The following is a 25742-nucleotide window of genomic DNA, read 5'->3' as shown; positions in this document are numbered from 1 at the left end:
TAAATGACAAAGAGGATGAAATGTGTAATTCCATCAACCATGCACGGACACTGGCTGTGCCCATTTATTATTACTTTCCAATTTCTAAAGTGATGGCAAAATGGAAATTCCACTAGTTTTTCAGGAACTTGAATCTGATTCTTATAATCCTGGGCTTCACATTACTGATATATTGTAGGTATAATTTTTGTGTGTTCCAAGAAGCTTTCTGCTCAGAGGGCATTGCTGTAAGTTGTGGATAATTTATTTTCCCCTGCTATTATATTGTGTAAATTACCATGTTGGCAATATTTTAGCCTTTCACACTTTGAATCAGTGCCCAGAATAATTCTAACAATATTTTGATTCTCTGGAAGCAACTTCAAGGAAGAAAGCCCTTCAAAATGTCTGAATATTCATTTAAACTTCAGCTGAGAGGAACATGTCTTCCAGGTCAAGTATAAGGATCACCTGAAGGGTAAGTGATACTTATCTCATCGCCCTGCTGATATCTATATCCTCTTCTGCTGCCAGAAACAATAGTAAGAACTTGCCAGCTAAGCACACATTCCTCAGTCTGTCCTGCCTCCTAAGGATGGGAGTTCTAGAATTGGAACTCAATTTGAGGCCTACCAGAAATATCAAAAAAATTTTACTTCAGAGGTCCACTCATATAACTAAATCTGCATTTTATTTTATCACTCAAATGAGATATTTTGGTTTTCAGGCAGGAAATGCCTCATTTCTTAGTATTAGGAGTAATTAGGAAAGGTCAACAATAGAAGTTACACAGCCAAGTGAGGCCCACAAGGTGCTGCAGAAATGGACATAATGCCCCATGGAAGGCTCAGTAAGAACATGGTCACCACGCAGGGTACCTGTTTTGTTTTGTTTTTTAATTGAATAAAAGTATAGCCTTACATAACAACAAGAAAAGAGAAAGCAACAAGCTTTCCTTTTATCTTATTTCCCCCACCCATCCTGTAAGCCAGTAATGGAAGACCAGTTTTAGGACTCATTACTGGAACCTCAGAGCCCCAACCCTGCCTTCACCAAAATCTCTAAGCCCAGGTGCAGGGGAGAGGAATAGCTCCTCCCACGCTGTCTGCTTCAGTCCTGACCAGCTGAATGTCCTAGGAAGGTATCCATTCTTTATATTCCCGATTATAATAATGCGGGATATTGTTAGTGCTAACTTTATGATGATGTTGTGAGAATTCAGTGAGCAAATGCCTGTGCACCTGGCCCAGCATATGACACAACAAAAGTTTCAGCTGTTACCATTCATAAAAAGACATTATAATTGATCATGTTATGATACTACTAATCATAAGGGTATGCTAACAATATAGGGAAGGAGGCTATATCTCAATATAGATAATGTTTTTGTTTTGTTTTGTTTTTTTCTCAAGAACCTCCTGCTCCAAGTCAGGATTGGTTATGGGCACTAGGGAAGGGTGAGCATGGCTATAGAAAAATTAATAGGCTCAGTTCCCTTCACAAGCTTCTGAAAAATACAAATCAACTTTTATTTGTTTAAGTAAGCTCTCCCTTTACCTATTCATACTCTGACCTAAAACTGCAGAAGTAGTTGGAGAAAGGAAGGAAAAGGCCCTTAGAAGTACTTTTAAATTTCTTCCAGTTTTCTAATGAACTTAATAAGCTCTCCAGATACATCTTACAAAGTCAAGAAACCTTCAAAAATATTAAACTAATTTTGTGTTCTCCAGTGCATTCTAAGTAACAGGTAAGAAATACATCATCATGAATTTTACAAGTGTTCGGTTAACAGTAAAAGGAAAATCACAAGAGAAAATGCTTTCTCTTTGATATATTTTAATATATTTGGATTGAGCGCTGTTGCAAGATTTTTATTGGAGCAGTTACTTTGAGTTTTCACCTCAAAGTCCACTTGAGTGATGACAATTCCAAACGTTCCTCTTCTAACTGCCTGTCACTGCAAGCAGTTTTTGACATAGCCAGAATCTTTCCAAGATTTTTGATCAAAAAACTAATTCACCAAATTGAAATTACTGTCACTCATTGTCTATCTCTACATATTCACTAAGTGTTACTATGAGAAGGGTTCCTCTACAGGCACCAACATTCCAGGAAACAAGTGAAATAGCTTGAGTTTTGCTATCGAAGCCATAAATCTCATCTGAGTGGCAAAAGGAACATCAGACTCCAGGGCAGGAGAAGCACAAAACCTGGGTCACAGACCCATAGTCAGGAGCAATATCTAAGATGGAGTACCTTGAAGGTGATCAAGTTTATGTGATCTTTCTTAATGTCCAGTTGGCTTTCTGCAGACCAGATTTCAAGAAGTCTTTGCCCCAAACTCATAGCAGGCAGGAATGGCTTTTTACGCCCTGTCTTGGCAAGGCATAGTTTACCAACCAGGACAGAATTCTCTCATAGCAGTCCATGGACGGCTCGCAGCAGACTTTTCACAGCTGCTACATTAAAATTCACATTCTTGGGCTCCACTGCTGAACCTTCTCAATCAGAATCCCTGCAATAGGTCCTGAACATCTGAATATTTCATAAACTATCAAGGTTAATTATAGGAAAGCCTGCAGTCATTATAAAAACTGATGTTATGACCCAGGAATGTCAAATCTATACATATTCATAATGTACAGAGTCATTTCCAAGGTGATATTGGAGGATCCCAGGAAAAAGAAGCCACGCCCAACTGCCCTCAAGCAACTTAAATTTAAGCAATCTGATAGCTGTAACTATAAAATCACATAATTGCTTAGCCTGCAAAGAGGTGAGAGCAAAGTCAGTGTCTTCCTCAAGGAAGTGGGCAGTCATATGGCCAGAGTTGTGTCATTGTTCCCTGCTAAAAATGTTTCCTGCTTTGCTTTTAGAGTGGAATTAAAAAATTCTGTCTCTGACTTCTGTAGACAAAACTGTCCAGTAATTCATGTTACTAGATAATCTATTAGGATTAAGTTCCTTCAGAATGTTAAGTTTTCAACTGGGAAACAAGGATATATGGAGAGTAGAAAAGCCACACCATCTGCCTACGCCACTCTGCAAGACTTCCCCCTGTCTCAGGGTCTGAAGTAGAGTCTCACCTTCAGCTTCCCCATCCACTTGCTCTCAGCATACGACTTAGTTGGAATACAGTATGAACAAAACAAGTCTATCAAGGTGGATTCTGTCTCCTCTTAGCAGTCAGATCAATCCGTTTCTAAGTTGTTCTTTGATAATGGCCTAAATAGACATCATCTCTTAGGGTTTATCTTCTAAGAAAAAGTTTTAGTATTTAGTATTTAAATTATGACTGATTCATAATATTATGACTTCTTGGGGCAGGAAAGAAATATATGAAATTGTGCATTGCTTCAAATTCGGGCTTCAAACCAGATTCTATAGCTCATTTGAGCTCATTATCTCATACCCATCTGATGCTTCAGAAAATGTGGTTTTATTTTGTTGTTGTTCAAATTGATGGATATGTTATGGAGACAAAAATTTCAAAAGGCATTTGGATTCCAAGAATGGTAAGGAATACTTGTTCCCAAATAAGTCAATAATAAAACAATACTCCAGGCAGATGTTTTTCTAAAGCACTGACAAATGAGCCTAGAGCAAGGAAAAACTGAGTTCCTTCTTTAGTTTTTAATTCAATTTATTGGGGTGATATTGGTTAATAAAACTGTTTCGGTTTCAGGGGTACAATTTTATAACACATCATCTGTATATTATACTGTGTTCACCACTCCAGGTCAAGGCTCCTTCCATCACCACTTATCCCCCCTTTACCCTCTCCTACTTCCCTTACCACCTTTCCCCATGTTCCCTCTGGTAATCATCATATTGTTGTCCATTTCTATGAGGTTTTCTTTCTTTCTTTTTCTTTTCTGTCTTTTTTTTTTTTTTGCTTAATCTCTTCACCCCAGCCCCCAATCTCCCTCCACTCCAACAGCGGTCAGTCTTTTCTCTGTAACATTGAGTCTACTTCCATTTTGTTTGTTAGTTTATTTTCTTTTTTAGATTCCACATATAAGTGAAATCCTATGATACTTGGCTTTCTCTGACTTGCATATTTCTTTTTTTAACTATATTTTTGGTTATGCTATTACAGTTGTCCCAATTTTTTCCTTTTTGCCCCCCTCCACAGCATCCCCCGCTTCCTTAAGCAATCCCTATACCATTGTTCATGTCTGTGGGTCATACATAGGTTCTTTGGCTACTTCGTGTCCTGCACGGTAATTTATATTCCCATGGATATTCTGTAAATACCTATTTGTACTTCTTAACACCCTCACATCTTTACCCATTTCCCCTACACATCCCTCCCATCTGGCAACCATCAAAAAGCTCTCTGTATCTATGATTCTGTCTCTGTTCTTCTTGTTTGCTTAATTTGTCTTTTAGATTTGATTATTGATAGGAATGTATTTGTTGTCATTTTATTGTTCATAGTTTTGATCTTCTTTTTCTTAAATAAGTCCCTTTAATATTTCATATAAAAAGGATTTGGTGATGATGAATTCCTTAAGTGTTGTTCCTGTCTCAGAAGCTCTTAATCTTCTGTTCCCTTCTAAATGATAGCTTTGCCGGATAGAGCAATCTTGGCTGTAGTTCCCTGCTTTTCTGACTTTGAATATTTCTTGCCAATCCCTTTTAGCCTCAAAAATTTCTGTCAAAAAATCAGCTGACAATCTTATGGGAACTCCCCTGTACGTAACTAACTATTCTTCTCCTTCTACTTTTAAGATTCTTTCTTTATTGTTAACTTTTAGCATTTTAATTATGATGTTTCTTGGAGTGGGCTTCTTTGCATCCATCTTGTTTGGGACTCTGTGCTTCCTGGACTTGTATGTTTATCTCCTTCACCAAATTAAGGAAGTTTTCTTTCATTATTTTTTTCAAATAGATTTCCAATGTTTGTTCTTTCTCTTCTCCTTCTGGCACCCCTATGTTGTGAATGTTGGAACACTTGAGGTTGTCACAGAGGCTGCTAATACTATCCTCACTTTTTGGATACTTTTTTCTTACTGTTGTTCTGGTTGGTTGTTTTTTGCTTCTTTATGTTCCAAATCATTGATTTGATTCTCAGCTTCAACCACTTTACTGTTGTTTCCCTGTAGATTATTCTTTATTTCAATTAGTGTATGCTTTGTTTCTGACTGGATCTTTATTATGCTTTGGAGGTCGTCACTAAGTTCTTTGATCATCCTTATAACCAGTGTTTTGAACTCTGCATCTGATAGATTGCTTGTTTCCATTCTGTTTAGTTCTTTTTCTGGAGTTTTGATCTGTTCTTTCATTTGGGCCACGTTTGTTTATCTCCTCATTTTGGCTGCCTCCCTGTGATTTGTTTTTATATATTAGGTAGTGCTGCTATGACTTCCCATCTTGGTAGTGTGGCCTAATGTAGTAGGTATCCTATAGGGTTCTATAGCACAGCCTCCCCTATCACCCCAGCTGGGTCCTCAAGGTGCACCCTTTGTGCAAGCTGAGTACACCCTCCTTTTGTAGTTGAGCCTGGATTGTTGTCGGAAGATCAATGGGAGGGATTTACCCAGGCCTCGGACTGGTTTATTTCACTTTGCATAATGCTATTCAGGTTCATCCATGCAGCAGCAAAGGGTAAGATTTCCTTCTTTTTTATAGCTAAAGAGTATTCCAGTATGCAAATGCTGCTTCCATTTTTAAAGAGTATTCCAGTATGTAAATGCTTCCATTTTTAATTTTTTGAGAAAATTTTATAAAGTTTTTCATGGAGGCTATACCAGTCTGCTTTCCCACCAACAGTGAATGAGGGTTAATTTTTCTTCACATCCTCACCAGCACTTGTTTGTTGATTTATTGATGACAACTACTCTGGCAGATGTGAGGTTATATCTCATATGGTTTTAATTTGCATTTTTCTGATGATTAATGACATTTATCTTCTTTTCATGTCTTTTGGCCATCTGCAAGTCCTGTCTGGAGAAGTGTCTATTCAGGTTCCTTCCACATTTTTTTAATTGGATTGTTGGGGGGTTTTTTTAGTATTGAGTTTTAAAAGTTCTTTATAAATTTTGGATATTAACCTTTTATCAGATGTATCATAGGTGAATATGTTCTCCCATTTAGTCAGTAGTCTTTTTGTTTTCTTGATGGTTTCCTTTGTTGTGCAAAACCTTTTTAGTTTGATGTAGTCCCATTTTTTTCTTTTATTTCCCTTGCCCAAGAAAATATAAAGAAAAAATATTGCTATAAGAAATGTTAGAGATTTTACTGCATATGCTTTCTCCTAGGATTTTTATAGTTTTGAGTATAACATTTAAGTCTTTAATCCATTTTGAGTTTACCCTTATGTATGGGATAAGAAGGTGGTCTAGTTTCACCTTTTTTGCATGTATCTGTCCAATATTCCCAATACCATTTTTTGAGTAGACTATTTTTGCCCTGCTGTATGTTTTTGCTTCCTTTGTAAAATATTAATTGACTATAAAGATGTGGATTTATTTCTGGGCTCTCTATTCTCTTCCATTGATCTATATATCTGTTCTTATACCAGTACCGTGCTGTTTTGATTACTATGGTTTTGTAATATAGTTTGATATTAGGTAGCTTGATTCCTCGTTGTTCTTCTTCCTCAAGATTGCTGTTGCTTTTGTGGTTCCATATAAGTTTTTAATTTATTTGTTCTACTTCTGTGATATATGCCATTGGTATCATGATAAAAATTGCATTGAATCTATACATTGCTTGGGGTAGTATAAATATTTTAATGATGTTAATTCTTCCTATCCATAAACACAGTATATGCTTTCCCTTATTTGTATTTTCTTCAATTTATTTCTTCAATGTTTATAACTTTTTGAGAACAGGTCTTTCAACACCTTTGTTAAATTTATTCCTAAGTATTTCTTTGGAAATAATAGTAGATGGGATTATTTCTCAGTTTTCCTGACATTTCATTATTGGTGTATAAAAATACAACTAATTTCTGGATATTTATTTTGTATCCTCTATAAACTAAATTCATTTATCAGTTCTAGTGGTCTTTGGTGGAATCTTTATGATTCTCTATGCAGGTACCATGTCATCTGCAAATAAAGACAGGTTTACTTCCTGCTTTCCATTTTGGGTGCCCTTTATTTCTTCTTCTTATCTGATTGCTATGGCTAGGACTTCCATTACAATGTTTAATGAGAGTGGTGAAAGCAAACATCCCTGTCTTATTCCCAATCTTAAGGGGAAAGCTTGTAGTTTTTGCCTGTTGAGTATGATGCTAGCAATGGGTTTGTCATATATGATCTTTATCATGTTTAGATATTCCCCCTCTATTCCCACTTTGCTAGGAGTTTTTATCATAAAGGAGTACTGGAATTTATCATATGCTTTTTCTGTATTTATTGATATGATCATGTGGTTTTAATCTTTCATTTTCTTTCTGTTGTGTAACATGTTTATTGATTTGAGATATTGTACCAACCTTGCATCTTGATCAAATCCCACTTGATCAAGATGTACAATCTTTTTAACGTATAGCTGAATTCAGTTTGCTAATATTTGTTGAGGTTTTAACATCTATGTTCATCAGGGATGTTGGCTTATAATTTTTCTTTTTGTAGTTTCTTTGTCTGTTTTTTGAATTAAAATAATGATGGCCTCATAAAAAGAACCTGGGAGTCTTCCTTCCTCTTGAACATTTTGGAATAGTTTGAGAAGGATATGTGTTAATTTTTTATGGCTTTAATTTTTGTCATTTTAATTATTGCATGTCTTGGTGTGGGCCTCTTTGGGTCTTTCTTATTTGGGACACTCTGAGACTTCTAGACTTGTGTGTCTTTTCTTTCATCAAGTTAGGGAAGTTTTTAGTCATTATTTCTTCAAGTAGGTTCTTGATCCCTTGGCCTCTCTCTTTGCTTTCTGGCACCCCTTATGATGCAGGCATTATGCTTCATGTTGTCCCAAAGTTCCCTAAACTGCCTTCATTCTTTTCAATTTTTGTTTCTTCTTGCTGCTCTGTTGGGTGTTTCTTTTTCTACCTTGTCTTCCAAATTGCTGATTTTATCCTCTGCTTCTTCCAACTTACTGTGTATTTCTCCAAGTTATTCTTAAATACTGTAATCTTTTATGACGGGTTATTTTTTATGGTTTCTATGTCCTTTCTCATGCTGTTGTAGTTCTCACTAAGTTCCTTTAGAATTTTTATAAGCATTTTTCTGAACTCTATATCTGATAAGTTGATTCTCTCCATTTCATTTAGCTCTTTTTCTGGAGATTTCTCTTGTTCTTTCCTTTGAGACATGGTTATTTGCACTCCATTTTTGCCTGTATCTTTGTGTTTGTTTGTATATGTTAGGTAGATCTGTTATAGTTGTCTGGGTGAGGCCAACAGAGTTTGCAAAGCACAAACACATCAAAATTTGGCCGTGTGAACAAAGGGCTCTATAGTGGTTGGTTTTGTAAGAGAATGAAGGCCCCTGTCCTAGAGCCACACAACTCAGTCTGTCTCAGATTCTTTCCAGAGGCCAATCTCAGCAGGGCAGGGCCATAGGGATTCAGATGGCAGGGCTTGTGGATCTCCCGTGGTGGGGGTACTGATCAGGCTTCAGAGAAGGTGGGGTACCTGCCCTTTGCCCCAGAGCCATACTTCTTAGTCAGTCCCTGATTCTGTCCAGGCCTTGGCCATGTGGAGCAACCAGTAGTCAGAGGGTAGGACTGTCTGGAGTCTAGAGAGTGGAGCTAGTGGGTCTTTGATGAGGGGGAAGCACCAGTGAAGTTCATAGGATGGTGGGGAGAACAACCCCCATCCCAAAGCCACACAGCTCAGTCACTGACACCACCTGAATCTGCCCAGATCTCTACACCTTGGCTTAGGCAACTGACTCCTCACAGGGTGCAAGCTCTGCAGGGTTGGGTGGCAGGGAGTCCAGAAGGTGGTGCTATTGCATTTCCCCAAGCTAATGCCATATTGAGGGGAGTGCTCCACCCAGGAATACAGTGTCTACAGTGTGGGAGCAGAACTCAGCTCAGACATTCTGGCAGCAGTCCTTTCAGCTCTCTCCCAAGAGCCACAAACCCCAGTCTCTCCTGAAGTGACACTAAGCTACCCAACCTCTCCTCACTTGAGCCCAGGGTGAGTGGCTGTCAATGATATTTTTGTGTATTGGCTCTTCAAGAGGACTCCTGTGTCTCTAGCCAGCTCCTGTGTTTCTAGCAGACTCCTGTTTCTCCCTTGCAAATAGAATCCTCACAGATATTATATGGGAGACTCTTCCCAGCTCTGGTGTTTAAGGCTGGGAGCCTGGCTTTCTGTTGAGATCCCACTCTTCTCAAGAGAAACCCCCACAGCTGATATATCCCTCCAGAATCTCAGCTGCCACCATGAGACTGTAGTAAGCCCTTTTCACATCTCTGCCCTTCCTACCAGTCTTGGTGTGGCTTCTTCTACAAGTCCGTAGTTATAAGGCTTCAGCTATTCTTTTATTGCTTATCCAGGTTGATTATTCAATTTAGTTGTAATTCCAGTCTGGTCCTGGCAGGAGGTGAGTGTACCTTCCACCTGCTCGGCTGCCATCTTGGACTTCTGTTAATAAATTTGAGTTCCTTTCCTTCTTGAACATAGGAAGTAGCTGTGGGTAATATTTTTGTCTTTATGGTATCCAATATTTAGGCATGTGTCTGATCAGCTTTCTTTAAATGAACACAGCAGTTAATGTAAGTCTGTACTCCCTGTATAAGTTTTTTAATATACCAATCAGAAAGGGGAAGACTAAATTGGGATCCCAGAGAGCACTATGAGCTGCAGGGACAGTGTGACAGGCAGAGATGAGCTCTGTCTGTCACTGTCAGTGCAGTTGCTCACTGAGCTAAGGCTGTCATTATGTGTCATCTGTAGGAGACGAGGCAAGAATTCTGTAAAAGTGGGATATTTTGAACTATCCTACAAAAATGTAAAATACAAAGATGAATATTTCCAAATAAATGTATCTCCAATGTAAGAAAAAAAAAGAATAATGAGACTGATTCTGGGATAGATACTGAGAGAAGGAGAGAAAATTAGAAAGAGATGAACCCTACTGGGGAACCCTTCTGTAGGAAGAAATAGGAGGGTCTGTACTACCTCCTCACCTCTGAACAGTGGTTCCCATTATATCCACTGTACCTAGGCACAGATATCCTACCTGAACACAGATGATCATAAGGATGCTTCCCGAAGCTGCTACTAGTACTGCATTTTCCAACTAGCCTGAACGATAAACAGAAAACAGCATGGTGTGAGGAGACTTAGATTCATAAATATATTCATAACTCTTGACACAATCTAAGTCTTGAAACTATTTGAAGGTTTAGTTCAGGCAAGCACACTTTTCTTAGTGTGTTTTAAATAGCTTTCTGGTATTTTATATGATGAAATAAGAAGTACACATAAAGCATTTAGGCTACTGAGAAAAGCACACTTGTCTTAAGTAAAAGCACTGGTGTGATTGAGTTGTGACCTTTTCTAATTATTAGTTTATGTAAAGTTATTTCTACTTGAAAAAACAATTGATGGACAACTATGCTTTTAGATTTGGACCTTTAGCAATTTGAGGCTATAATTGTTTTCAATTTCTCTAAATTCCATAAGCATTTAGTGTTGAATAGTCTAATATCTCATTTAGTCTTTACATTAGGATACAATCAGCTAAAAGATGTTACCACTTTCAATAAAAGAACCTGAAAAAGCAAAATACTCTAAACAAGGGGTCAAAGTTTGTCCAATGGACTCCTGGGGGTTCCTGAGATGCCTTCTGGGGACCATAAGATCAAAATCATTTCATAACAATACTAAGAAGTTATTTGCCTTTTCACTGTGTAGAGTATGCATTGCCTATATAAAAGCAAAGGTACATAAAACAGCTGCAGCCCCAGCAAGAACCAAGTCAGTGGTACCAAACTATACAGGTAGTCATGGTATTCTTCCCCACCAGACAGTTGCAGAAATATAAATAAATAAAAAAGAATTAGTGCTAGCTTCATTTAAGAACTTTTTTGATCAAGCAGTAGCAAAACTTTGTATTAAATCCTGTCACTTGAATGCATATCTTTTTCACATTTTGTGTGATAAAATAAGAAGTACACATAAGCACTTATGCTACTTACCAAAGCTCAATGATTATCTCAAGTAAAAGCACTGGTGTGATTGGTTGTGTTTCTTCTACAATAGTTATTTCATGTAAAACTATTTCTACTTGAAAGAACAAATGACAAACAACCATGAATATTCAGATTTGGGCATTTAGAAATTAAAATGAATGAAATAAGCCTTTCGCTTCATGCAAAACAAGTGACAATAAGTGTTCCAAGTGAGAAAATTTTCAACTGAACATTAGGAGCTCTAAAAACATGTATCCATACTGCGAGCTTTACAACTTCCCAATAATTAAAGAATTTTCCTGATGAGATCAGTGATAATATTTACTAGTATGTTTTTTTGGATATTATATAATGAAATGTGTCAGTGTTTAGAAGAAATGATGAATGCATGGTACTGTAAAATCATGCATGAGCTACTCAAAGTAGAAGATAGACTAGTGGATCATTGTAAAGCAGAGAATGAAAAAGTTCATTTTTAGTATTTCAGATTTCACATTTCAATTAGCCTATAAGGAATTACCACTTGTTCAGTTTCAGTGTCATATCAAAAGAGAATATCTACAATTATCTGAAAAGACATTAAAATATTACTTATTTTCAAATATACACCTGCATGACACCAAACTTACTTTATATACTTTTCCCAGCTAACAGATTGCAACACATTGAATGCAGAAGCAGTTATAGAAATACAGTTGTCTTCTATTAAGCCACTCATTTAAAAAATGCAAAATATGCCAATTTCCACTATTTTTTGTTTCAGAAAATATAGTTAATTTTTCATAAAATATGATATCTATACTAATATTTAATAAGATTATTATATGTAGAAAAATAAAGAAATGTTTTAAAATTATTTTTAGTTTTAGTTTCTAATATGGTGACTCTTGATAGGTATGAACATATTGGTAAGGGAGGTCCTTATAGTCTTCAATAATTTTTAAGAGTGAAAAGAGATCCTAAAATCAAACAATTTGAGAACTATTGCCCTAATTCAAGGGAAAATCAGTGGGTCTGTTCTCTATTCCAAGAAACTCAAGAGGAGGAAAGAAGAGTTACCAGCATTGCAAAGGTCAATGCAAAGGATGTAAGGACCCCTCTTGGGTTATATCCTCTAACTGGATCACCTGTGAAAGAGCTAGACCATCTTTTAGTAACACAAAGAGCAATGAATGTTTGGAGGTATAGGGGAAGAAAACATTTTTCTTCCCTTCTAGGTTTTTTGGTTGGCCTAATAATTAAGTTGACATAATACAGGAACAGGAAAAAAGCAAATTTAATTTTGTATGTATGAGAGCTCATAGAAATATGAGATTCAGAGAAGTGATTAAAGCAAGCAGCTTTTATACCACGTAGAAAAAGAAACAATACATTTGTGAAGAATTGACCAAACAACAGGGTTTGAGTTTGGGTAATGAATTAATGAAGAAAAAACAAGGCCGTTTATACAGCCTTCAGTGTCTCTGAATTCCCCATCTCTGATGATAAGGATGTCTTCTACCTTCCAGGTCTACAAAGGGAACCATTCATGTAGATTTATTTCCTGCTTTCACAGGGACAAAGAAGGTCAGAGTTCCCATGTACTGTCTGCTTCTTAAGTAACTTAAATTTAAAATAAAAATAAAATAGAATAATCACTCAAAAGATGGTGGCCGAGTAGGTGGAAGCTGAGCCCACTTGCTCATGCTCCCAGCATGGATTTTCAACCCATCTTCCAACAAGTGACCTGAACAGTCAATGGAATCTTAGCTAATGTGAATTTTTGAAACCAAGAAGTGCAAAAGAGGTTTTTCACTGTCCATTAAGAAATTTTACAAGTTGAAGGGGAAAAACCCTGTGTGAGGTGCCTGAAACAAAGGAAAGAGCAAAGGAGAACAAGAACAGTTTGGTGCCTACCACCCTTCCCAGAGTGAAGGGGAAGGGAAGGTTCCCCTCCCTTCCACACAGGGAACCTTCAGCCCTGATTGGGAGAGACTTGAGATTACAATACGGAGCCTGGGAGACGGGGTCTGCAAACACACAGTGAGGATACCATCCATGGTTGCAGCACAAACCGGCAGAGTCCAGGAGAGAAATTCTGTCTCCTAAGACTGTCAGTGACACCAGGCAGGCTGTGGCCGGTCCTGACTGAGAAAGACTGCCTTTTGGGGAAGTGGAGTGTACAGAGAGCTGGGCAGTGACTCAGAGCAGCTGTGTGGGTGACACATAGGGATTTTTAAATTTTTAAGAGGAGAATGGAGACACAGCTGAGCAGAAAACCTAAGCTCGCACACAGCTCTCCTGCCAGCAAACAGGCCAGATTCAAAGCAAATTTCCTGCCCACTGAACCCAGATGACCAGGAAGAGCAGAAGGCTACACAGCAAAGGAATTGCAGGGCCCCACCCAGTACAGATTGCTTTGGGGTGGGGGTGGGGGGCTGCACCTAGAACGGAGGGTTTGGGTCTAAGCCTCCTGCCAGAGTCGTGAAATAGGGACTGGGTGGGCTAGAGTTGAATACCTCAGATTCTTTGCAGCCAAGCAGAGCCACCCGAACAATGAAATACAAACTTCTGGGAAGAGGAAAGTGCGCCCATCCCCCACCTGAAGAATTTCAAATTATGCAAGGCCAGGCTCAAGAACCCCCTGACAGGTACATATCTGCAAGGGAAACAAAGAGACTCTCCAAAGGAGCCCTTTATAAACTTTTATCAGATGCTATGCTGGCTCCTCTTCAGGTCCTATTCCACTGAACAGCAGAGCAGGGAGCTTAGAAATTGGCGCAGCAAGAGGTATTCAGGGCCCCACCCAACCTTGGCTTTCACACAGAGCTGCCCTCAACATCAAGCAGGAAAGAGCTGACCCCTTTACACAGACTGGTCCCTCTCATGAAAGGGACAGCTAATTCATCAGAAACTACACTTTGTGAAAATAATCTGAGACAGAACAAGATGTGTGGCATAGGGACAGGGAACACACACACACCAACTTCCCTGAAGACTGAACAGTGCCTCCCAGGAGTGACCCAGGGACCTCCACCCTCCTGATTGCACCAGAGGCCTCTTCTGGAGGCAGGTGGAGGTGGTACATGTGGTGGTGTCAGACATTAGATGAACCACCCCTGGGCCTTGTGCTGAGGAAAAGCCAGTGGGGCAGAACCATGAGGACCAGTCAAGCGTGACGGAGACAGCCACAGGCTGTGGATCACTTGTAGCCTCAAACCAGCTGCCTATAGCTAGACTGGGACACCAGCTGACATCAGGGATGGATCCTGAAGGAGAAAATAGTAAGCCAACAAAGACTAGACTCTGCTGAAATCAATTCCACCTTGTTCTTTCTCATTATTTGTGATATTTTTTCTCTTACGTAGCTTGTTAACATAGTTTCTTTGTCTTTAATTTTGTTTCTATTATTGCACTATTTTTATTTTATTTATATATGTATCTTATTTTTATTCTTTTTTTACTTTTATTTTAGTTTTAATTCCAATCTCATGTTTTCTTTTACTTTAATTTTTCTAGAAACTTTATTTTCCATAAACCTTGTTTCCATTCTGTGAAGAGTTTGTGGAACTCTTCCACTCAGTGGTTGTTCCTACCCATTCAGTGGCCTGTGCAGTGGGGGCTGCAGACCAGTCCCCAGTGCAGGTGAGCACCCCAGGCTTCAAGAGGAGATTTCTGAACAGGCACAGAGGGCACCTGCACCGTCAGCCCAGTCAGTGACCTCAGGCTGAGCAGCAGTGAACTTGGGAGCTGAAGCCATCCATTCACCCTGAAGTTCCTCCTTGATCACAGCCTTTTCAGCAGTGACAAGCTCTTCCTTCCCAATCCCTTCAGGATCTCCGTAGAGGTCAGATGTGACTTCTCATGGGTGTTCACAGGAGATGGTGCCACATATATACAGAACTTACTGGCCCAGCCACATCAGACACACTCAATGAGCCCCCTTGTTGTTGCAAGGGAGGCCAATGTCCACACAGGGCAGAGGAGAGTCTGTGTTACACAGAGCAATGGTAGGCAGGCTAACATTCGCCACCTATGTGAGAGGCTGGTGGTCAGCCCTGGGATCGATAACCACCAGATGTCTTGGCTACTGGAAGACTGCCTGGATCTGGCTAGTGAAGGTTCAAGGGGTAATGCAGCCAGCAACAGGAGTGGCTCCAGTAGCAGCAGCAAACTGTAGCACAGTTTCCTAGCCAGTATTCCTGGATGATACGACACTTACATCAGTAGGGTTTTCAATGGCAACAATGGCATGAGCTACCAGCAGAAGCTTCTCCCAGGTTCTCTTCAGATTTATAATGTAAATGCCATCACATTTCCTTTCCTTTTGTAGATATACTGTTCCATCTGGAAGTCAACTTAAGTGGGTTCCTGCAACAAGGAATTTGAGGACACCCTTTTCCTTCATTTGCAGGACATCAAGGCTTCTGAACATTGTGAAAGTTTCCCTTTAAGTTGTGTGGGAACTGAGAACAACACTCTATGGGTCCTTCTCTGGGTAGCACGGATAAAGCCCAACCTCATACTTCACTCTTCCTTTCTCTTACTCCATTTTGCCTTCACCTTTCTCTTTCTTATTTTTGTTTTAAATTTTATTTTTCCTCTTTCTATGCCTTGTTTCTATTCCTCATTCTTACTATTTCTCCTCCCTCCATCTTCTCAAAACCATTTTTCTTTCTACTAGTCATATCATATTTTCCCTTTCTTATAATATCTTTATTGTCATTCCACCTTTATTAATATTTGCTTGGTTGTCACTGATATTGGGGTTGTTGCATTTCTTCAATTCTATCCCTAGGTGTTCTCTATTTTTTAATTTTAAATCTCATATTTTACTGTTGCTTTGTCCTACCCTACTATGCCTTTTCCTTCCCTGTCTTACTTTAATTTTAAATTTTAGTTTCTCCCTTTCTTAGCCTGATTTCTAAATCTTATGCTTATTATCCCCCCATCTTCTCAAAATCAGCTTTCTTTCCTTTAAACATCTCACAATCTTTCTTTTCTTTTCTCTTTTTTACTTCCTTATAATATTATTATCCTCTTTCCATATTTATCAACCTTCGCTCCTTTGTTGTGGATGTCACTGTGGTGGTTGTTTTTCTTCAAGTTAGTTCCTATTTTTTTTTCTCTCCAAAACCTCATACTGTACTCTTCCTTGTCTTAGTCCAGTTTGCCCTATTCCATCCCTACTTTATTTATGTAGTATATTTTATTTTCTCCTTTTCTTCGCTTTATTTCTATTCATTACTTTTATCAGTCCTCCTCCCTGTGCCCTCTCAAAATCATTTCTCTTTCTGTTAGTCACTTCATAGTCTTTCTTCCTTTCATATAATATGTTCTTCTTTTTCCACCATTATATATCTTAGCTCATTTGTTGTTGATATTGTGGCAGTGTTTGGGGGTATTTTTGCTGGAGTGGGGTTTTTTTGCTGGGTGGTTTTGTTTTGCTCTGGCAGCTCCTGTATAATAGCATACAAGATGTGGTGGAGGTTGTGAAACTCAGTCAGCCTGAAGGAGGGGAGAACTCACCAATGAATGAGCCAACAACAAAACAAATTTTAAAAAGAGCTCACATAAACAGGATAAAGGCCATCCCTAAAGTATCCAGCTCAGGCATTCAGGGAGATTGCAACTCTGAGTCCCACAGTACTCCCACTACAAAAGACCACCCCACAAAGACAGGGAGTCAAAGAAGATCAATCTATTAGGCAGAAACAAACAAAAAAGCCACCTAAAATGGAGAGACAAAGAAACAATTCCCAACTGAAAGGAAAAGAGGAATCCTCAGAAACAGTCCTAAGTAAAATTGAGGCCACCATCTATCAGACATAGAGTTCAAAGTAATGGTTATCAGGATGCCCAAGGAACTCAGTAGGAACTACGAGGAACTTTATGGAGGCTATATGAAACTTAGCAGAAACTACTTCAGCAGGAAAAAGGACATAGAGGATATGAATAAGAACCAGGAGGAAACGAAAAATACACTAGAAGGAATTGAAAGCAAGCTACATGAAGCAGAGGATTGAATCAGCGAGTTGGAAGACAAGGTAGGATAAAACACAAGACAAAGCAACAAAGTGATAAAAGACTCAAAAAGAATGAAGATAAGTTTAAGGGAACTGCAGAACACCATGAAATGCAACAGTATTCACATTATAGGGATTCCAGAGGAGAAGAAAGGGAACAAGGTATAGAAAACCTGTTTGAAAAAATAATGAAAGAAAACTTCCCTAACTTGATGAAAAGCTATGTAAGTTCAGGAAGCAACAAAGGGCCCCAATCAAGGAGAACTCAAAGAGGCCCACTTAAAGACACAGCATAATTAAAATGACAAAATCTAAAGACATAGAGAATCTTAAAGGCAACAAGAGAGAAACATCTAGTAATATACAAGGCAGATCCTATAAGGCTATCCACTGATTTATCAACAAAAAAACTGCAAGCCAGAAGGGAATGTCATGAAATATTCTAAGTAATGAAAATCTTCACTCAACAAAGCTGTCACTTAAAATGGAAGGGAAATAAAGAGCTTCCCACACATACACACAAAAGAGGCTAAAAGAGTACATCTCCAGCAAACCAGCATTGCTAAAGAGACTGCTTTAGGAAGATGAAGAAAAGAAGAGAGAGAAGGAGGAACACAGGCACAAAGGGAAAAAAATGGCAATGAATAAATACTTATCAGTTATAACATTAAATGTAAATGTATTAAATGCTCCAATCAAAAGACATAGGATAATTGAATGGATAAGAAAACAAAACCTGCATATATGCTGTCTACAAGAGACCCACCTCAGAACAAAGGACGTAGACAGGCTGAAAGTAAGGGATAGAAAAAGTATTCTAAGCAAATGGACATGAAAAAAAGTTAGGGTAGCAATACTTATATCAGACAAAATAGACTTCAAAACAAAGGTGATAACAAGAGACAAAGAAAGTTACTACATAATATTTAAAGGAGTTGACCAACAAGATAATATAACCCCTGTAAGCATATATGCACCCAACAGAGAAGCACCTAAATACATATGGAAAATCTTGGAGAACAACAACAATATAATCATCATAGGTGATTTTAGCACCCTACTGTCAACAATGGAGATAGCAAAAAAAGAAAGAAAGAGAGAAAAATCAACAAGGATATTATGGCATTGAAAAAGAAAAACAAAAACACCATAGATCAAATGGATTTAATTGATATTAACAGAGCATTTCACCCCAAAGAAGCAAAATATACATTATTTTCAAATGTACATTTTCAAAGATAGACCACATGGTAGGATTCAAAATAAGACTCAAAAAGTCTAAGAGGATTTAAATCATACGGGTGTGTTCTCTGACCACAATGCTATGAAACTAGAAAGTAACTCTGGAAAAAACCTCAAAAACATTAAAATACATGGAGATTGAATAACATGTTATTAAATAATGAATTGGCTAACAAAGAGATAAAGGAAGAAATCAAAAAGTACCTGGAAACAAATGAAAATGAACATACAACAACCCAAAACCTATGTCACACAGCAAAGGCAGACCTGAAAGGGAAGTTCATAGCAGTATAAGCCTACCTAAATAAGATAAAAAATCTCAGATAAACAATCTAACTCTGCCTCTAAAGGAACTGGGGGAACAAAAACAAAGATCAGAGTGAGTAGAAAGAAGGAAATAATCAAGATCATAGAAGAATTAAATGACAAAGAGACTAAAAAGACAATTCAAAAAATCAAGATATCCAGGAGTTGGTTCTTTGAAAAGATAAACAAAATCAACAAACTTTTAAATAGACTTATGAAGAAAATAAAAAAGAGGACCCAAATAAATAAAATCAGAAACAAAAAAGGAGAAGTAACAACTGATAACACATAAATACAGAGAATTGTAAAATATTACTATGAAAAACTATATGGCCAGAAAACCTGGACAAAATGAATAAATTCCCAGAAATACATAATCTTCCAAAACTAAATCAGTAAGAAACAGAGAGCCTGAATAGAGCAGTAACAACCAGCAAAACTGAAGGAGTAATCAAAATACTCCCACACACAAAAGCCATGGACTGTATGGCTTCACAGGTGAATTTTACAAAACATTCAAAGAAGAACTAACTCCTATTCTTCTCAAAATATTCAAAAAATTCAAGAAGAGGGAAGACTCCTGAAGTCTGAAGTCTTTTTACGAGGCCAGTATTACTCTAATTCCAAAACCAAGTAAAGATACAACAAAAAAAAAGAAAATTATAAGCAAAAATCTCTCATGAACATAGATGCTAAAAACCTCAACAAAATATTGCCAATCCAGATCCAGCAATACATTAAAAAAGATCATACACCATGATCAAGTGGGATTTATCCCAGGGATATAAGGATGGTGCAATATTCACAAATTAATAAACATAATACACCACATAAACAAAATGAAGGGCAAAAACCACAAAATCATATCAATAGATGCTTTAAAAGCATTTCATAAAATTCAGAACCCATTTATGATAAAAAAAAAAAACACTTAGCAAAATGGGAATAGAGGATGCATACCTCAACATAATAAAGGCCATATATGAGAAACCCACTGCCAACATCACACTCAATGGACAAAAACTTAAAGCTTTTTCCTTAAGATCAGGAATAAGATGAGGGTATCTGCTCTCACCACTCATTCAACATAGTACTGGAAGTTCTATCCACAGTGATCAGAGAAGAAAAAGAAATAGAATGTATCCAAATTTGGAAGGAGGAAGTAAAACTGTCATTATTTGCAGATGACATGATAGTGTACATAGAAAACCCTATAGACTCCACCAGAAAAACTATTTGACCTAATAAGTGAATTTGGCAAAGTAGCAGGAATCAAAGTCAATATTCAGAAATCAATGGCATTTCTGTACACCAACAAGGAAGTACCAGAAATAAAACTAGGGAAAAAATCCCATTTGCTATAGCAATAAGAAAAATAAAGCACCGAGGATTGAATTTAACCAAGGAAGTAAAAGACCTATACTCAGAAAACTATAGAATACTGAAAAAAGAAATTGAGAAAGATACAAATAAAGGGAAGCATATAACCTGTTACTGGATTGGAAGAACTGACATCATTTAAATGTCCATACTACCCAAAGCAATCTATAGATTCAATGAAATCCCTATTAAAATATCAATGACATACATCACTGAACTAGAAGAAATACTCCAAAAATTTATGTGGAACCAACAAAAGCCCCAAATAGCTGCAGCAATCTTGAGGGGGGGAAAATTGTGTCAGACGGATCACAATACCTGATATAAAACTATACTACAAGTCCACTCTAATGAAAACAGTCTGGTACTGGCATAAGAACAGACACTAGATCAATGTAACAGAATAGAGAACCCAGAAGAAAACCTATGACTCTAGGTCAATTAATATTTGACAAAGGGAACAAGAGCATACAATGGAGTAAAAATAGTCTTTTCAATAAATTGTTTTGGGAGAATGGGACTGGTACATGCAAAACATATGAAACTAGACCACCAACTTACACCATACACCAGAATAAACTCAAAGGGAATAGTTAAATATTTAAGTTGTGATAGCATAAAAATCCTAGCAGAAAACATAAGCAGCAAAATTTCAGACATCCCATGTAGCAATACTTCTTTCAATATATCTCCTAGGGCAAGGGAAATAAAGGAAAAATTAAACAAATGGGACTACATCAAATTAAAATGCTTCTGCACAGCTAAAGAAATTGTCATCAAAATGAAAAGGGAACCAACTGTATGGGAGAACATATATGTCAATGATACATTAGACAAGGGCTTAATCTCAGAAATGTATAAAGAACTCACATGATGTAACACCAAGTAGACAAACAATCCAATTAAAAAATGGGCAGAGGACTTGAACAGACACTTCTCCAAGGAGGACATACAAATGACCCACAGGCATATGAAAAAATGCTCAACATCACTAGCCATCAGAGAGATGCAAATTAAAACCACAATGAGATATCACCTCACACCTGTCAGAATGGCTATCATTAATAAATTAACAAACAACTGCTGGGGAAGATGTGGAGAAAAAGGAACCCTAGTGCATTATTGGTGAGAATGCAGACTGGTGCAGCCACTGTAGAAAACAGTATGGAATTTCCTCAAAAAATTAACAGTGGAACTGCCTTTTGACCCAGTGATTCTGCTGCTGGAAATATACCCTAAGAATCCTCAAACACCAAGTCAAAAGAAATTATGCACCCCAATGTTCACAGCAATGTTATTTATAATAGCCAAGTGCTGAAAATAACCTAAATGCCCATCAGTAAATGAGTGGGTCAAAAAACTGTACATTTACACAATGGATTACTACACAACAGGAAGAAATAAGGAACTCCTAGCTTTTGCAACAGCATGAATGGAACTGTATAATATTATGCTAAGTGAAATAGGCCAGTCAGTGAAAGACCAATACTGTATGTATGATCTCACCTATAAGAAGAATCTAATGAAAAAAATTAATTAACAAGCAAAATAGAACCAGAGACACAGAAACGTGAAACAGACTGACAGTGACCATGGGTGGGGAGGGGATAATGGGCGAAAGAAGGGGAAAGGACTAGTCAAAGAACATGTATGAATGACCCATGGTCATGGATGGACATTGACTACAGTGTGGGGATTGACGGTGGGAGTGGGGAGTGGGCTGGGTAGAGGAGGGCAAAGGAGGAACATTTGGGACAACTGTAATAGAATAACAATAAAAAGTAAATAAATAAATATATAATAAAAAATAAAAGCAAAGAAAAAATTAAAATAATCAGTATGCTAAAGATCCCAAAAAAGCTTGAATTATCTTCTGGTGGGTGGTCCCCTTGTAGTACAGGCTTCCCCCTCTAGATGAGTGTTCTAGGAACCCATCTGTTTCAGTGTACCAGCTGGCATCATTGTGAGAGGCTGTAGGAGGCTTCAGTGAATTTTTTTTGAAGACTCTTTCAATACATTTGCCCATTTCATGATGGGTGATTTACCAGTGCACCTGCCCATACCATGCTGAGTGTTCAGCAGTTTTTGACCAAAAACGTCATGATGCCCATTTCCCACCCTCCCTGTGCACCCAATCTCGCCCTGAGCATTTTTGTTTGTTTGTTTCCCTGGATGAAAAATGCCTCAAAGGGAAACATCTTGCTGATGTGGAGGAGGTGAACAAAAATGGCAGAAGCACTGAAAGGCATCAAAGTCAATGAGTTCAAAAACTGTTCTGAGCTGTGGAAAAAACATCTCAATAGACATGTTACCTCAAATGGAAAGTATTTCGAAGATAACTGAAGTTTAAACAACTAAGAATAAATATACAATTTTTTATAAATAAATTGCAGGGTTTTTGGGTCCCCCCTCATATGTTGGGGAGGCCTGCCCTGAACCCTACCAGAGGTCACGTCATTTGGTGGGGAGGATTTCTTTATTTTGCAGATCTATCAAGTGGGAGCTTCTCCTCTTAGACTATCACATTTACACCTTTGACAGGAACCAAAGATGACAATGATTTCTGCGGAAGGAAAGAAAAAGAATCATGAAAGCAGGGATGCCAAATGCAGGAAACACAGTCATGCAAACTAGTGAGAAAGGAGGGTCATTTCAAATAATGGGAAGAGAAAGGAAAGGAAGACAACATGCTAACATTTGGGGTGCATTTGTTAGATACAGAATACAAGTTCCACCCTCCACATGCACCATCTATTTAATTTAATGGGCAAGATCAAAAGGTAGTTATTGTTATCATGTATGCAGTAACCAAACATTGTTCTTCCAGATATCTTCTTCATGAACTCTTCCCAGAATTCCTGAACATATATGAAGACACTGTGCTACCTAAACTTCTCTGAACTCCTAGCATAGGGCTGGGAATTAAATGGAGTCCTGTCTGTGAAGCACTTACATGTTTGCTTATGTTTATTTTCTTAAAATATATAGCTGTTTATGAATTTTATGTTTTCCTTCAATATTTTATATGTGTTAAGTAACACAATTACACTTTCGTATCATAGGTCTATCTGTTGAGGATTTACACAGATTACACTTAAATTTTCAAAAGGTATAGTGAGCAAAACAACAAAATGTACAAAATGCAGAGCAAAATAGATTATGTCACGAGGAAATAGAAAAATATGAACACCTTTTACGAAGGATCACCCTGCAGCTTTAAGCATCTCAGTGTCCACTGTTCAAAATGTATGTTTTTCTGCAAATGAGACACCTTCCTGAATGTCCGATATTAAGGACTTTGAGCCCTGGCTGTGTATGCCAATATTGTGGGATCAATTCCTGGTTAGGGCATATACAAGAACCAACCAATGAATGTACAAATAAGTGGAACAATAAATTGATGTCTCTCTCTCTCTTCTCCTCTCTTTTTTTCTCCATCAATCAACGATCAGTTAAAAAAGGACTTCAAGCTGCTGTATGCATGCAACAATGATTTACAATCATTTAATATAAATATAGATTGTCCTTCCTGTATGAAGTTCCTAATAGCCCAGTACCACCTGCATCTAGAATTGTTTCAGCAGTAGAAAGTTTGATTATTCTGGTGCTATCTGCATTCTCCTTCTCTGGACTGCTGATTACTAGTGTTAAATGTTGCATCCTCTGGCTAAGGCACAAGGTTTACCTAAGTGGTCAATTCAGGGATCAAACCCTTGTATGAGTCCTGGCTTAGTAATAAAGTTGACATAACTGAAATAAGCAGCCAACACAACCAAAGAATCCTATGTAAAGTAGGTTAGTGTATTAAAATCCAACATCTTTATAAAATACAATATCCACTTGCTGAGGCCATCATACTGCTCATTGTCAAGTAATTAAACAGGCACCAACTTTAGAAGAGATTTCAGCTAATGTCAGAGGCCTTCCTCTCATTAAAGTTTGTCTAATCACTACACCGTAATGGCCAAAAAAGTAAAGTTCAAAATTGCTGAAGGCATAAAAAGATCTGTTTTCATATGCCTAATTATCTGAGGTGTGACTATATCTCACTTTACTATTTGGGAAGAAAAATCTCCATGATAATTCTATGCAGCAAATTTCTTTTTGTAACTGTGAAGGAAAAATTTCCCAAATCTAGGGAAAAAGTGTTTTTTAACACCTGTATTCAAAGTGTTGGGAATTTATTGATGCAAGATTCACACATAAGTCCTGTTCACCTAAAAATAAAAAGTCAAAATGAAACTCAACAAGCATTTATTTGGAGTCAAAGAATTACAATTCTGTAAGCACAGATTCAGGCAGAAACCCAAATAGTGTCCCAGTTACAGGATGAGGGCAAGAGGTTTTTATGAATAGAATAGGAAAAGAATAATTACATGAACAGAAGAAAGAAATTTTCTATTGGTGTTAACAAGCTTAGTTACTCTTTACCAACATGTCTGGTTACTAAGTCTGTCTTCAGATAAATAATCCATAATCATCAGTCCTTGTGGTCAAGATGTCTGCTTTCCTGTTAGTTTTACAAAAAGTTGTTTGGAAGAAAATGTTGGTTTGTCCCAGTCCAAAATTCTGGCCCAATTCAAACAGCCCAAAGGTTAAAGGAACAAGACATGCAAGGAAGTCCTCTGGAAAAGCTCCTCTGGCTCCCTTTTAAAATGGCTCCACTTAGGTCAACTTTCACAGTCCTAAGCACATTTTGCTGCTTTATTAAAGCCAAAGACTACTAAACTTTTTATCTTTCATTTTCTTTATGATTCCTCAGTTTTCTTAGTTATAGAAATGGTTCCTGAATATAAAGTTTCTTGAGCTCAATTTCATTGCACATGGCAAGCAGCATACATATTTCAGCAGCTTATAAATTTCCCCAGTAGTAAATGGGTTCAGCAAACTTACTTTGTAGTTGAGGTCTACATAACTCCTTGTTATGTTAAGACATATTAAATAATGTTCTATTACAAAGTGTGCACTCTTCTAATAATTTAGAAATTAACTGCATTTATTGAAACACAAATGTTTAACCATCAGTCAGTCATTTAGCAAGAATTTAACAAACCCCTACTGTACGTGCATGATGGTCTCGGGCATTACAGTTCAGCAATAGTCGGTCTGCCTCTCCCCTTTGGAGAACTTACTGGGTATTAAGAGAAGTAAAAAGGAGTGTATCACAATATTTTTGGCACACTAAATCTTAGAGGTTTTTGTATATATATTGAACCATTTCTCCTCTCCCCCTAACCTTACATCTATATTTAAATATTTAGCTAAGTATAAATACTTATGATTCTCATTTTATATATGAAATGTGACAGCATTAAGTAAAGGAAAAATACATTTTTCTCTAATCTTTTGATTTTAAAAAACTAGAACTTGGGAAAATACAAAACATTTATACAGAGACAAATGATTTTGCAAAAGCATCACAACACAGCGTAAGCCTGCACAGTTCCCATCCCTCAGCCATCCAGATTAGAATAAAATACCAAGGACTAGGGCAGGGAGGGAGATATTGAAAGGATCTCACAAGGGCACAAATATTGATGCATCCCAACAAAAAAGGATTCTCTACCTTGCATGAAAGATAGCAAGATACTAGGAAAGTTCATGGAATTAGAAAGCAAGAGACTTGATCTTACTTCTCAGTGAAATACCCAGGGAGCAAGTAAGGCTCCTTCCCCCATCAAGACAGGGGAGATGAATAGCTACCTGCTGCACATAGGCAGACATGACCTT

At 37.6% G+C, this 25742-nt stretch overlaps 1 pseudogene; it reads right to left on the bottom strand.

Moving 5' to 3' along the window:
- Nucleotides 1–14582: 14582 nt before the first annotated feature.
- LOC112313072 (small ribosomal subunit protein uS2 pseudogene) lies at nucleotides 14583–15493 on the bottom strand (annotated as a pseudogene).
- Between the last annotated feature and the right edge of the window lie 10249 nt (nucleotides 15494–25742).

Source organism: Desmodus rotundus, chromosome 2 (genome assembly GCF_022682495.2).
Source record: "Desmodus rotundus isolate HL8 chromosome 2, HLdesRot8A.1, whole genome shotgun sequence".
Classification (NCBI taxonomy): domain Eukaryota; kingdom Metazoa; phylum Chordata; class Mammalia; order Chiroptera; family Phyllostomidae; genus Desmodus; species Desmodus rotundus.
Note: the sequence above shows the minus strand (reverse complement) of the source record. Positions and strands in the feature narration are given on the sequence as shown.